The following is a 13358-nucleotide window of genomic DNA, read 5'->3' as shown; positions in this document are numbered from 1 at the left end:
CTATAATCTTAAGTCTACCATGGACAATCCTAAACCCAACTGTGAGAGGAAGAGGGTTCAGCATAGGGCTAGCAACCCCATTCCATAAAAAAACAGCACTACAGAAATGTCAACAGAGGCTCTAAAGACCTCATCCAGGGAGAGGAAGGATCTTCAATGGGCTACACTTTGAAACACTGAAAGACAGGCCCAGGACAGAGGACTCTGGTGAGCTGCCATCACCAGCCTATGCCCCAGCAGGGAAATGGGCTTAAGAAGAAGAGGTTGTGATCTTGTAGAATGCCAGAACAACTCAAGGTACCAAATTGATTAATCCTATTTTCTAAATTTTATTCAGGGATACAGTCTGGTAACAGCCCCTTCCAGCCCAGAAGCTCGCACCACCTAGTTACATTTACTCAGGTTTTTCAATCACACATTACAACAGTCTGAATTGTAAAGGAAGCACAAATAAGGTATAGGATGAGGAAGCAGGAAGGAGTGTGAACAGGGAAATCAGGAGAGCCAGAAAGAGCCATAAATTGTCCTTGGTAAGTTGAATTATGGAAATCCCCAAGGCACTTAATACTTTTTATTAAGGAGCGAGGACAGTAAGGGAGAAGGTAAGGCCACTTGACTGAGGCAGGAGTCTCTCTGCCTGGAGCCAAAGGAAGTGGGCAAGGTCTTTAGTGAGTACTTTGCCAAGGAGAAAGGCATGGATGATGGTAAGGGTAGGGTTGATATGAAGGAGGTAGATGTGTTGGGTCTCTGGACAAACATTAAAGTGCCTGACAGCATCTATCCCAGGGTACTGAGGGAAGAAAGGAAGGAGACTGCAGGTCCTTAAAGGTCTTTGTATTCACTTTGCTATGGGCAATGTGACAGAGGATTCAAAATAGTCAATTTTCTTACTATATTTAAGAAGAATAACCAAAACAGACCAGGACATTACTGGCCAGTGAGCCTGATGTGAGTGATGGGGAGATGATTGAAGATGCTTAGGGACAGGATTGACATGCATTTGCAAAAGACATGGACTTGTTAGGGATCACAAAACACAAGAAAATATGCAGATACTGGAAATCCAAAGCCACACAAACAAAATGCTAGAGGAACTTAGCAGACCAGGCAGCATCTATAGAAAAAAGTACAGTCGACATTTCAGATTGTGTCCCATCATCAGGACTTGTTGGGGTTAATCAGGATGACTTTGTGTGGGGAAGGTCTTATCTCACAAATTTAATTTGAGCTTTTCTTGAGGAATGATTGATGAGGGACAGCCAGTATATGTTGTCTACATGGACTTTAAAGCATTCTACTAAGTCCCTAAAATAGGCTGGTATAAGCCACAGGATACATGGTAAATTGGATCTAGAATTGGCTTGGTCATAAAAAACAGGCTGAAGGTTCAGGTGGAAGTGTCTACGACACAATAGACCGCAGATGCCTTAAGAACTCAGTGGTTCGAGCAGAATCTGTGGAGGCAAAAAATGCCGATGTTTCAGGACAAGACACTGCATCAAAACTTGTGATAAAGTTAGAGACCCATTTTTCTGACTGGAGGTTTGTGACCAGTGGTATTCAGTGCTGGGACTTTTGCTGTTGGTGATGTAAATGATTTGGATGAAAATGGAGATGGTTGGATCGGCAATGTCACAGATGACACAAAAGTTGGTGGAGCTGTGGATAGTGATGAAGGTTGTCATAGGATTCAACACGATATAGACCAGTTGGAAAGTTGGGTGGAGAAGTGTGAGGTGTATAACTTGGATGGTCAAATGTAAGATAAAAATATACAATAAATCCCAGAGAACTGCGAACACTGATGTACAGAGGGAACTTGGGAGTTCAGTTGAAAGGTCACTGAAGATGGCCACACTTTTTCAGTTAGGGATTCATTAGAAAGAGTGGAAATTCACAATGCAGCTTTTAAAACTTTGGCTGGTGGCCAAATCTCATCTCCTTTCCACACCAGTCCACCTTCCACAAGGACCACTTGTTCTGTAACTCCTGGTCCATTCATCCCTCCCTGACCCCTGACACTTCCCCTGCCTTCAAAGGAAGTGAAACATATGTTGCCACCACTCCCACCCTGATCCCAAGACCTCAACAGCCCCTCCAGGTGAGATAGAGATTCACCTGAACTGTATCTGGTGCTCCCGATGTGGACTCCTTCACCAATGAAGCCAAGCATGAACAGGATGTCCATTTCACAGAGCACCTACACTCAGTCCAGTGAGAGAGATATGGGCCAAACACAGGCAAATGAGACTAACTGAAGAAGTCACCTTGGTTGGCATGTATGTCAGTCCGAAGGGCCTATTTCAATGCTGTTTAACTCTATGAAAAGTCACTGACTTGGAACATTAACTGAGGTTCTCTGTCCACAGGAGCTATACGACCTTTCACCTCCAACTTCTCCACATTTCACTCTGTGTTGCTTGCGAAGGATGGGAGATGCTGTTTTAAACAGCTTTATGTGGAAGGTAGAGGAACAAAGTAAATTCCAGCTACTGTTTCAAAACCACTCAGTCATCCCCACATCAGCTCGAATGTCAGGTGGATTTTCTAGATTAAAACTGTTATTTCAAACTGAAATTAAATCCTCCCACATTTGAAAAGTCTAATTCTTGGGAACTTCTTCAAATCTTATTGAAAATAATTTGTCCTTTTCCTCAACTACAGGGTGAGACCTCTGCAGAACTCCTCTAGATTCTTGGAACTGTTGTGACTGACAAGCACAAGACTGCCAGAAATCTGATGTTGACGCATCAGTGTAGTAGTTATAAATGCAAACTGTGCTTACATTGTGTCTATTGAGAAACCGCTCTCACAATAGAGGTAAATTATCATGTATCAGTCTTCCAAGCACTCAGATTAATCACCAAGTTGATGAGGGTAATTCAGAAATGCACACTGTTCACAAACACAATAACTGCAAATGAAAATCTTTAAATGAATTCAGACCTGCTGCCCCCCATTTTCCCACTCAGCAGACCTTCTCCACTTGGTCAGTATGAATGAGTTGGGCTGAATGGCCCATTGCTATGCTCCTTGCTTCCCCCTCCTCTCATTCTCCTGCCTTTTTCACTGATGCCTGGAGTCAGGGGTTATAACAGTCAAGAAGTAACAATGCACAGCACTGAAACCTGTGCACTCCCCTTCCCTGAAAAGCAGAATGCAACCATTCACCATATCTGTGATCATCCTGGCTTTATATACCTCTAGAGAATTCGAGATTGTTTAATGTCTTATCCTGTACATAAGTATAAAGCAGAATGAAATAATTGTTACTCTGGATCTGAACAAGCATGAAAAAAAAATAAAGAACACAATAATAAAAAATAACAATAAATATAAACACATAAAATTATTTATATACATAGATTGATTGTATGCCCATAAAGTGATGCTAGGCACAGGAGTCACCCCTTGCATCCAGGATAAATCTCCCAGCCCATCTAACTGTGGTAACATCACATGAAAGCATCTACCACCACCTCTGGCTTCTCCCAATAAAGAAATATTAATTCCAATTTATTATTTCATTCTGTTTAGTCAAGTGACAAGACTTTCTGGCCCAGGCTCCCATGTGGGACTTTGTCAAAGGCTTGGCATCCATAAACATACTAACGACACCAAGAATGGTCTTATCCAGGTCATTCATATGGATGATCATCAACAGTGATCAGCACCAGCACTGATCCCTGCAGCCCACCACTGGTCACAGCCTCCACACTGAAAAGCAAATCCTCCAATGCCACTTCAAGTCAAATCAAGTCACCTTTTATTGTCATTTTGACCTTAACTGCTGGTACAGTACATAGTAAAAACGAGGACCATGGTGTTACATGACAACAGTACAAAAACTAGACTGAACTACATAAAAAAAAGAGAAAAAAAAACTACAAGAAACTACAGACCTACCCAGGACTGTATAAAGTGCACAAAACAGTGCAGGCATTACAATAAATAATAAACAGGACAATAGGGCAAGGTGTCAGTCCAGGCTCTAGGTATTGAGGAGTCTGATAGCTTAGGGGAAGAAACTGTTACACAGTCAGGTCGTGAGAGCCCAAATGCTTCGGTACCTTTTCCCAGACGGCAGGAGGGAGAAGAGTTTGTATGAGGGGTGCATGGGGTCCTTCATAATGCTGTTTGCTTTGCAGATGCAGTGTGTAGTGTAAATGTCTGTAATGGAGGGAAGAGAGACCCCAATGATCTTCTCAGCTGACCTCACTATCCACTGCAGGGTCTTGCAATCAGAGATGGTGCAATTTCTGAACCAGGCAGTGATACAGCTGCTCAGGATGCTCGCAATACAACCCCTGTAGAATGTGATGAGGATGGGGGGTGGGAGATGGACTTTCCTCAGCCTTCGCAGAAAGTAGAGATGCTGCTGGGCTTTCTTTGCTATGGAGCTGGTGTTGAGGGATCAGGTGAGATTCTCCGCCAGGTGAACACCAAGAAATTTGGTGCTCGTAATGATCTCTACCAAGGAGCCGTCGATATTCAGCAAGGAGTGGTCACTCTGTGCCCTCCTGAAGCCAACAACCATCTCTCTTGTTTTGTTCACATTCAGAGACAGGTTGTTGGCTCTGCACCAGACCTTTAGCTGCTGCACCTCCTCTCTGACTCGTTGTTCTTGCTAATGAGACCCACCACGGTCGTGTCATCGGCGAACTTGATGATGTGGTTCGAGCTGTGTGTTGCAGCACAGTCATGGGTCAGCAGAGTGAACAGCAGTGGACCTAGCACACAGCCCTGGGGGGCCCCGTGCTCAGTGTGATGGTGTTGGAGATGCTGCTCCCAATCCGGACTGACTGAGGTCTCCCAGTCAGGAAGTCTAGAATCCAGTTGCAGAGGGAGGGGTTCAGGCCCAGTAGGCTCAGCTTTCCAATCAAGTTTCTGAGGGATGATTGTGTTGAATACTGAACTGAAGTCTATGAGCAGGATTCGAATGTATGTGTCTTTTTTGTCCAGGTGGGTTAGGGCCAAGTGGAGGGTGATGGCAAGGACTTCTGACAGCTTCCACAAAAGCAGGCCAGTTCTGCATCAAATTGAGTATCGCACTCTAGATCCCATGTGATCTACTCTTCCTGACCAGCCTACCACGAGGGACCTTGTTAAAGTATGTGCTAAAGTCCTGTAGACAACATCCATCACCCTGCCCTCATCAGTCCTCTTTGTCATCTCTTCAAAAGCAATCAAATTTGTAGACATGATTTCCTACACACAAGGTCATGCTGACTAACCCAGTCTCTGCCTTTCCAAATGCAGGTAACCTCATCTCTCAGAACCCCGTCCAGTAACTTTCCAATCACGGATAATATGGCTCACCAGCCTGTAATTCCACGTCTTGTCCTCGCAGCCTTTCTTATAAATAAGGCACAATATTTTCCATCCCACACCTCACCTGTGGTTGAAGATAAAGCATTTATCTTTTGCAGGGATTCTGAAATTTCTTCTCTATCTTCCATAATGTCCTAGGGTACACTTGTTAGGCCCTGTGATTTATCCATCTTAATAAGCTTTAACATTGCCAGCACCTCTGCTGTTGTGTTGTGCATTTGTTCTAATTCATATCTATTCACTTCACTGAATTCCCTAGCTTCCATGATCTTCTCCACAGCAAATACCGATAAGAAATATCCACTCAAGAGCTCGCCTTTCTGATATCACACACATGACCACATTGATCCTATTGTCTTCTTTGTTAGCTTTTTGCTATTAATATAGGTGTACAATATCTTATGATTCCTCTGTATGCTTTCTGCCACGCTGACTATCCCATGTCCCATTTGTAGCCCACCTCATTTCATTCTTAAATATACTCCTTATTCCTTATGTCCTATTTGAACCCAGCTGCTTATATCTTACATATGCTTCCCTTTTCTTAACAGCTCCCGGATCCTGCCAATCTTGCCCCTCACTCTAATGGGAACTCGTTGCCCCTGAACTCTTCCTATCTCATTTTAACAATCTCCACTGGACAGTTTCCCCTTTACTTGCACACAGCCTCTGCCAGTTTACCTTTGCAAGTTTCAATCTAATGTCTTTAAAATTTGCCTTGCCCAAATTTAGGACTTTAACTTGGGGACCTGTCCAATCTTTTTCCATAACTATTATAAAACTGGTCACACAAAACGTCTCCTGTAACTCGTATCATGCAGTCAAAAACTCCTCCAGATGTAGCAAATATATATTTTTTCCACTGCATCACATTGCATTCCATGTCTTCTCTGCAGTAAAGAAACTATATTTCTTTGGAGCTAAGAAATTGCAAAGGTAAAAAGACCCTGATGGAAATTACAAAGGGAGATTGAAAATGCATGCCAACAGGGCAATGTAACACAAGTCATGGGGTCCTTAATATGTGGGTAGATTGGGAAAATCAAGTCTGTGCTGGAATACAGGAGGGAGTATTTCTAGAGTACCTACAAGATACTTTTTAGAGCCGCAACTGGTTGAGCCCACAAGGGGATCAGCTATTCTGGACTGGGTGTTGTGCAATGAACCAGAATATATTAGAGAGCTTAAGGTAAAGGAACCTGAGGGTAAAGTGATCATAATATGATCAAATTCACCCTGAAATCTGAGAAAGTGAAGCTAAGGTCAGATGTATCAGTATTAAATGGAATAATGGAATTACAGAGGCATGAGAGAGGATGAGAAAATCTGCAGATGAGTAAGAACAAAAGACATAGCAGCAGAATTATGACATTTGGCCCATTGAGTCTGCTCCAACATTCAATCATGGCTGACCCTTTTTTCCTCTCCTCTGCCTGGCCTTCTCCCCTAATCTTTAATGTCATGTCCAGTCAAGAACCTATCAAGCTCTGCCTTAAATACACACAACAACGTGGCCTCCAGAGCAGCCTGTGGTAACAAATTTCACAAATTCACCACCCTCTGGCTAAAGAAATTTCTCTGCATCTCTTTTAAATGGACACCCTTCTATCCTGAGGCTGTGCCCTTGTGTCTCAGACTCCCCAACAATGGGAAACTCTCTCTCCACATCTACTCCAACTATGCCTGTCAACATTCGAAAGGTTTCAATGAGATCCCCCCTCATCCTTCTAAATTCAAGCAATTACAGGCCCAGAGCTATCAAACGTTCCTCATACGATAACCATTTCATCCCGAAATCATCCTTGTGAACCTCCTCTGAACCCTATCCAATACCAGCACATCTTTTCCCAGTTGAGGAGCCCTACTGAAGGTGAGGCCTCACCTGTGCCATATAAAGCCTCAGCATCACATCCCTGCTCTTGTATTCTCGACCTCTTGAAATGAATGCTAACATTGCATTTGCCTTTCTCACCACTGACTCTACCTGCAAGTTAACCTTTAGGGTGTTCTGCACAAGGACTCCCAAGTCCCTTTGCATCTCGTAGTTTTGGATTTTCTCTCCAGTTAGAAAATAGTCTGCACATTTATTTCCACTACCAAAGTGCATGACCATACATTTTCTAACACTCTATTTCATTTGCCACTTTCTTGCCCATTCTCCTAATCTAAATCCCTCTGCAGCCTACCTGTTTCCTCAACATTCCCTGCCCCTCTATCAATCTTTGTATCATCTGAAAACTTGGCAACAAAGTCATTGATATACAGCATAAAAAGAAGTGATCCCAATGCCGACCCCTGCAGAACACCAGTACTAACTGGCAACCAACCAGAAAAGGATCCTTTTATTCCCACTCGCTGCCTCCTATCAGTCAGTCAATGCTCTAACCTTGACAGTAGAGTTGGCCAGAATTGATCAGAAAAGGACACTGGCAGGGATAACATCAGAGCAATGAGTAGATATCAGACTGCCGGAAAACATTGTTGGAGTGGTATTAATGGGGGACAATGATTTGGTGGACAAACTGGATAAGCATTTTGCATCAGTCTTAACTGTGAGAGACAACCAGCAGTATGGTGGAAATTCCAGGTGTCAGAGGTCATGTGGTGTGTGAAGTTACCATAACTAGAGAGAAGGTTCTTGGGAAACTGAAAGGTCTGAAGGTAGGCAAGTCATGTGGACTAGATGGTGTACACCACAGGGTTCTGAAAGAGATGGCCAAAGAGATCATGGAGGCATTAGTAATGATCTTTCAAGAATCACCAGATTCTGGAATGGTTCCAAAAGCCTGGAAAATGGCAAATATCACTCTACTCTTCAAGAAGGCAGAGAAATTAAAGAAATATCAATTAATCTGACAGTGGTTGGGATAGATAGAGTTGACGTGAATAGGCTGTTTCCATTGAGAGTAGGGGAGATTCAAACGAGAGGACATGATTTGAGAGTTAGGGGGCAGAAGTTTAAGGGAAACACGAGGGGGTATTTCTTTACTCAGAGAGTGATAGCTGTGTGGAATGAGCTTCCTGTAGAAGTAGTAGAGGCCAGTTCAGTTGTGTCATTTAAGGTAAAATTGGATAGGTATATGGACAGGAAAGGAGTGGAGGGTTATGGGCTGAGTGCTGGTAGGTGGGACTAGGTGAGATTAAGAGTTTGGCACAGACTAGGAGGGCCGAGATGGCCTGTTTCCGTGCTGTGATTGTTATATGGTTATATGTTATATGGGACGATGTTGGAGTCGATTATTAAGGATGAGGTCTCAGGGTACTTGGAGGCACATGATAATATTGGCTATAGTCCGTATAGTTTCCTCAAGGACAAATCTTGCCTGACAAATCTGTTGGAATTATTTGAAGAACTAATAATGATAGACAAAGGAGAATTGATTGATGTTGTGTACTTGGATTTTCAGAAGGCCTTTGACAAAGTACCACACATGAGGCTGCTTAAAAAGCCACGAGCCCATAGTATTTCATGAAAGATACCAGTGTGGATAAAGCAGTGGCTGATTGGCAGGTGGCAAAGAGTGGGGATAAAGGGAGCCTTTTCTTGTTGGCTGCTGGTGACTAGTGCTATTCTATTAGTCACCAGCAGGGGTCTGTGTTGGGACCAATTCTTTGTTACATTATATGTCAATGATATATATTTTATATATTATTTGGCTGATGGAATTGTTACATGAAGAGATAAGAGAGATGTGGGGGGTGGGGGGAAGGCAGGAGATTGGGACTGAGAAGAAAACTGGATCTGCCATGATTAAACTGCAGAACAGACTTGATGGGCCAAATGGCCTACTTCTGCTCCTATTACTTATGGTCTTATGTGCAGGTTAAACAATCACTTTACAAAGTACATCAGGGTCAGGGTGACTCCAAGCTTCCTGTCCACCTTACCACTCTGACCTGATGTAAACTGCAGTAGTGAATGCTTTTATTTGGATCAGTAGCAACATTTAATTAAAAACCATCAAGAGTCCTGATGAAGAGTTTCAGATCGAAACGTTGACTGCACCCTTTTCCATAGATGCTATCTAGTCTGCTGAGTTCCTCCAACGTTTTGTGTGTGTTGCTCAGATCTCCAGCATTTGCAGATTTTCTCTTGTTTGAGATTACTGAGGGGCCACAGTACAAGTTCAGTACTGGCAGAGCTACAATTAGATGACAAAAAATGTTTTAATGTGTTCTTACAGAGCACATTTGCTCTTATTTACATTTCTTACTACACAGCACACCTACATACAGAATGTGGTCTCACACAGCTGCTGGGCATTTTGCTCAACCCAACCCTAACTATACTAAACTGAGTCAAGCTATGAAATATTACAGGGTGGAACTTGGTAACAGTTAATAAACTTGATGTCACCTTTTATCCCTTATTGGCACCTTATCTAGAATCACCCTTATGGCCTTTCAGCCTAGTCTCACCACCACTTGGTCTGCACCCTCTCACAGACTTCCTCTTGTTCTCTCTATCCCAACTCCACTTGTTTTCAACTTCACAATTCAGCAAAGAAATAAGTGAAGGGAGATTATACTGAGCCAGAAATAAAAACATCTCTAGTTTCAAACGTTGTGAGGAAAGGTTGCACAAGACAGGACTTGTGTCCACTGGAGTTTGTAAGAGTGAGAAGCTATTGATTTAAATATACACAATCCTGGTAGGTCATAAAAGAAATGTAGAGAGGATATTTCCTTTTCTGGGATAACTAAGGACAATAAAGGAAAACCTATCAAAAACAGACAAAATAAAGACCTCTCTCTTATGGAGTCCTCAAGTCTTTGGAATTCAATTCCTCGGCGGACAGTGGAGAAGAGTCTGTATTAAGGTATATCTTTAAGAAAAAAGATCTTTGATAAAACAAAGGGGAAGGTTTGGGGCATGGAGGGTCACAATCTTATTAAATGATTTGGGGTGTTGAGTGACCTACTCCTAACTTCCCAGTCCATTCCATGTCTGATCTAACAGCCTGGTTTCCAATTTACTTGAATGCTTTCCCATTGCTTCTGAATCCTTGAATCCAGCTTTCAATTTTTATAAGACAACATTTAGAAAAATGAGCTGATTAGGGACTAATCAGAGTTTTGTTAAAGGCCTTGGGGAGAGTGTCATAGTGCTTTTTGAAAGAAATTATGCCATTGTTTAAGCAAGATGGAGGAGCGTGGAAAATTGCCTTTGACCAGTTTTCAGTCAGGTAGGGCACAACTTGGAACAGAGCAGAGAAACCAAGGAGCTTAGTCTACTTTAAATGACAATAAAACAGGTGGTATCATGAAGAGTGAAGAAGGTTATGAAACATTGCTGGGGGTTGCGGGGGGGGGGGGGGGTCTTCATCAACTGAGTAGGTGGGCCAATACGGCAAACTGTGTTCAATCCAGATTCATCAGTCAGCGAGCTGAGCAGAAAAGCCGGGAGATTATGGTTATACAGGACACAGATGAGGCAGCACTCACTGAATATTATTGACAGTTTTGGTCACTCTGCTGTAGGAAAAAGTGCAGAAAACACTTACAAGAATGCTGCCAGGACTTGAGGGACTGAGTGATAAAGACAGGACTTATTTCTTAGAATACATAACACTATAAGATTCAGACTGAGAGGTGACCTTATATGAGCTATTTAGAAAATCACAAGGGGGCAAGGTGGGGCCAATACACTCAGACCTTACCCTAGAGGTGGAGAATCAAGAACAAAAGGGCAGAATTTTATGGTGAGAGGAAAAAGATGTAATAGGAACTTCTTTATTATTGTTGCATGCACCGAAGTACAGTGAAAAGCTTGTCCTGCTCACCATTCAAACACGTCAATTCATTATAATGACAAGCTCGTCCTGCACACCATTCACAGATCAATTCATTACAGTGAAAAGCTCATCCTATACACTGTTCACAGCTAAATTCATTATAGTGAAAAGCTCCTCCTGCACACCGTTCAAACACATATTCATTACATACATGTACCTATCCAGGAGTCTCTTAAAAGACCCTATCGTATCTGCCTCCACCACCATTGCAGGCAGCCTATTCCACACACTCACCACTCTCTGCGTAAAAAACTTACCCCTGATATCTCCTATGTACTTATTTCCAAGCACCTTAAACTGTACCCTATTGTGCTAGCCATTTCAGCCCTGGGAAAAAGCCTCTGACTATCCACACGATTAATGCCTCTCATCATCTTATACACCTCTATCAGGTCACCTCTCATCCTCCGTCGCTCCAAGGCAAAAACACCAAGTTCACTCAACCTATTCTCATAAGGCATGCTCCCCAATCCAGGCAACATCCTTGTAAATCTCCTCTGCACCCTTTCTATACTTTCCACATCCTTCCTATAGTGAGGTGACCAGAACTAAGCATAATACTCCAAGTGGGGTCTGACCAGGGTCCTATATAGCTGCAACATTACCTCTTGGCTCCTGAACTTAATCCCACGATTGATGAAGGCCAATGCACTGTATGCTTTCTTAACCATGGAGTCAACCTGCGCAGTTGCTTTGAGTGTCCTTTGGATCGGACCCCAAGACCACTTTGATCCTCCACACTGCCAAGAGTCTTACCATTAAGACTATATTCTATCAACATATTTGACCTACCAAAATGAAGCACCTCACACTTATCTGGGTTGAACTCTATCTGCCTCTTCTCAGCCCAGTTTTGCATCCTATCAATGTCCTGCTGTAACCTCTGACAGCCCTCTACACTATCCATAACACCTCGAACCTTTGTGTCATCAGCAAATTTACTAACGCATCCCTCCACTTCCTCATCCAGGTCATTTATAAAAATCATGAAGTGTAGGGGGTCGTAGAACAGATCCCCAAGGCACACCACTGCTCTACCATCATCAATGTGTTTAGTCACATCCTCAAAAAATTCAATCAGGCTCGTAAGGCATGACTTGCCTTACACAAAACCATGCTGACTATTCCTAATCATATTATGCCTCTGCAAATGTTCAGAAATTCTGCCTCTCAGGATCTTCTCCATCAACTTACTGTGACGAGATCTGAAGGATTATCCAAAGTGGACTGTTCCTTTAAAAAGAGAGAGAGGGAGCAGACAGCGTGTGTGCTATTTCAGGGAGAGAGAGCAACAGAAAGTCTGTGAGTTGCCCTGGAAACTGAAAGGCAGAACTACATGATGGACAGCTGGTGTTCACACTTGTGGAATATATACAAGGTCAGCTGGCTTTGTAATCAGACTCACGACATGCCAGACACCAAGGAAGACACTGACACCGGTTGAGCTTTGTGTGCCCACGACAAAGGTGGTGTTTTTGCTCACAGTGTGGACAAAGGAGGGACCGGTGGGGAGCTATCGGTGTGTTCAACCCTTGCTTGGGTTGATAATTCCACCACAGAAGATGGTCCCCCTTTCGCAGTCACAGTCGGTGACTTTAATAAGTTTCGGGAACAGGAGGACAATGTGGAAGATTCAACGGCATTGGCACTAGGAAGACAAAACAACTCTCTACTCTCCAACTCTACTCAATTCAAATTCCAGAACTGAACTAACTTCTTCCCATACCACCGTAAGGCTGTATCATCTAATCACCTGAGTTGGGAGAAGCTTGGGTACTTTATTTACTCACTTATATATACATATGCTCTGCTAACCTGTTTACCTTATCTTGTTTTGTATTACTTTATCACGTAGTTACTAAAAAAATAGTGTATAATGGAAGACTCAAACTCTAGGTGTGTCTATTTCAGCTGGTTCTTTTTAACCCGTTATGGGGTATGTAACATTACCAATCACTGAAGTAAGACTCACTGGTCCATAATTTCCTGGGCTATTTCTACTCCCTTCCCTGAATATGGAACAACACCCACAACCCTCCAATTCTCTGGAACATCTTCAGTCCCCATTGATGATGTAAAGATCATTGCCAGAGACTCAGCAATCTTCTCCCTCACCCCCCACAGTAGCCTGGGGTACATCTTGTCCGTTCCTGGTGACTTATCCAACTTGATGGTTTCCAAAAGCTTCTGCACATCCTCTTTGTTAATATCTACATTTTCAACCTTTTCAGT

The 13358-nt window shown here is 43.0% G+C and overlaps 1 protein-coding gene and 1 long non-coding RNA gene across 3 annotated transcripts in view; one reads left to right on the top strand and one right to left on the bottom strand.

Moving 5' to 3' along the window:
• tango6 (transport and golgi organization 6 homolog (Drosophila)) overlaps positions 1–13358 on the bottom strand; it is a 192549-nt gene that overhangs the window by 39226 nt on the left and 139965 nt on the right. The window lies entirely within an intron of this gene.
• Positions 1–13358, top strand: part of LOC132407099 (uncharacterized) — a 41962-nt gene that overhangs the window by 8428 nt on the left and 20176 nt on the right. The window contains exons 3-4 of the long non-coding RNA XR_009516375.1: positions 2370–2538; positions 2665–2820. This is a non-coding gene — a long non-coding RNA (uncharacterized LOC132407099). The remainder of the gene's footprint in view (positions 1–2369; positions 2539–2664; positions 2821–13358) is intronic.

This window comes from Hypanus sabinus, chromosome 17 (assembly GCF_030144855.1).
Source record: "Hypanus sabinus isolate sHypSab1 chromosome 17, sHypSab1.hap1, whole genome shotgun sequence".
Classification (NCBI taxonomy): Eukaryota; Metazoa; Chordata; class Chondrichthyes; order Myliobatiformes; family Dasyatidae; genus Hypanus; species Hypanus sabinus.
This window is presented reverse-complemented; position numbering and strand designations above follow the sequence as displayed.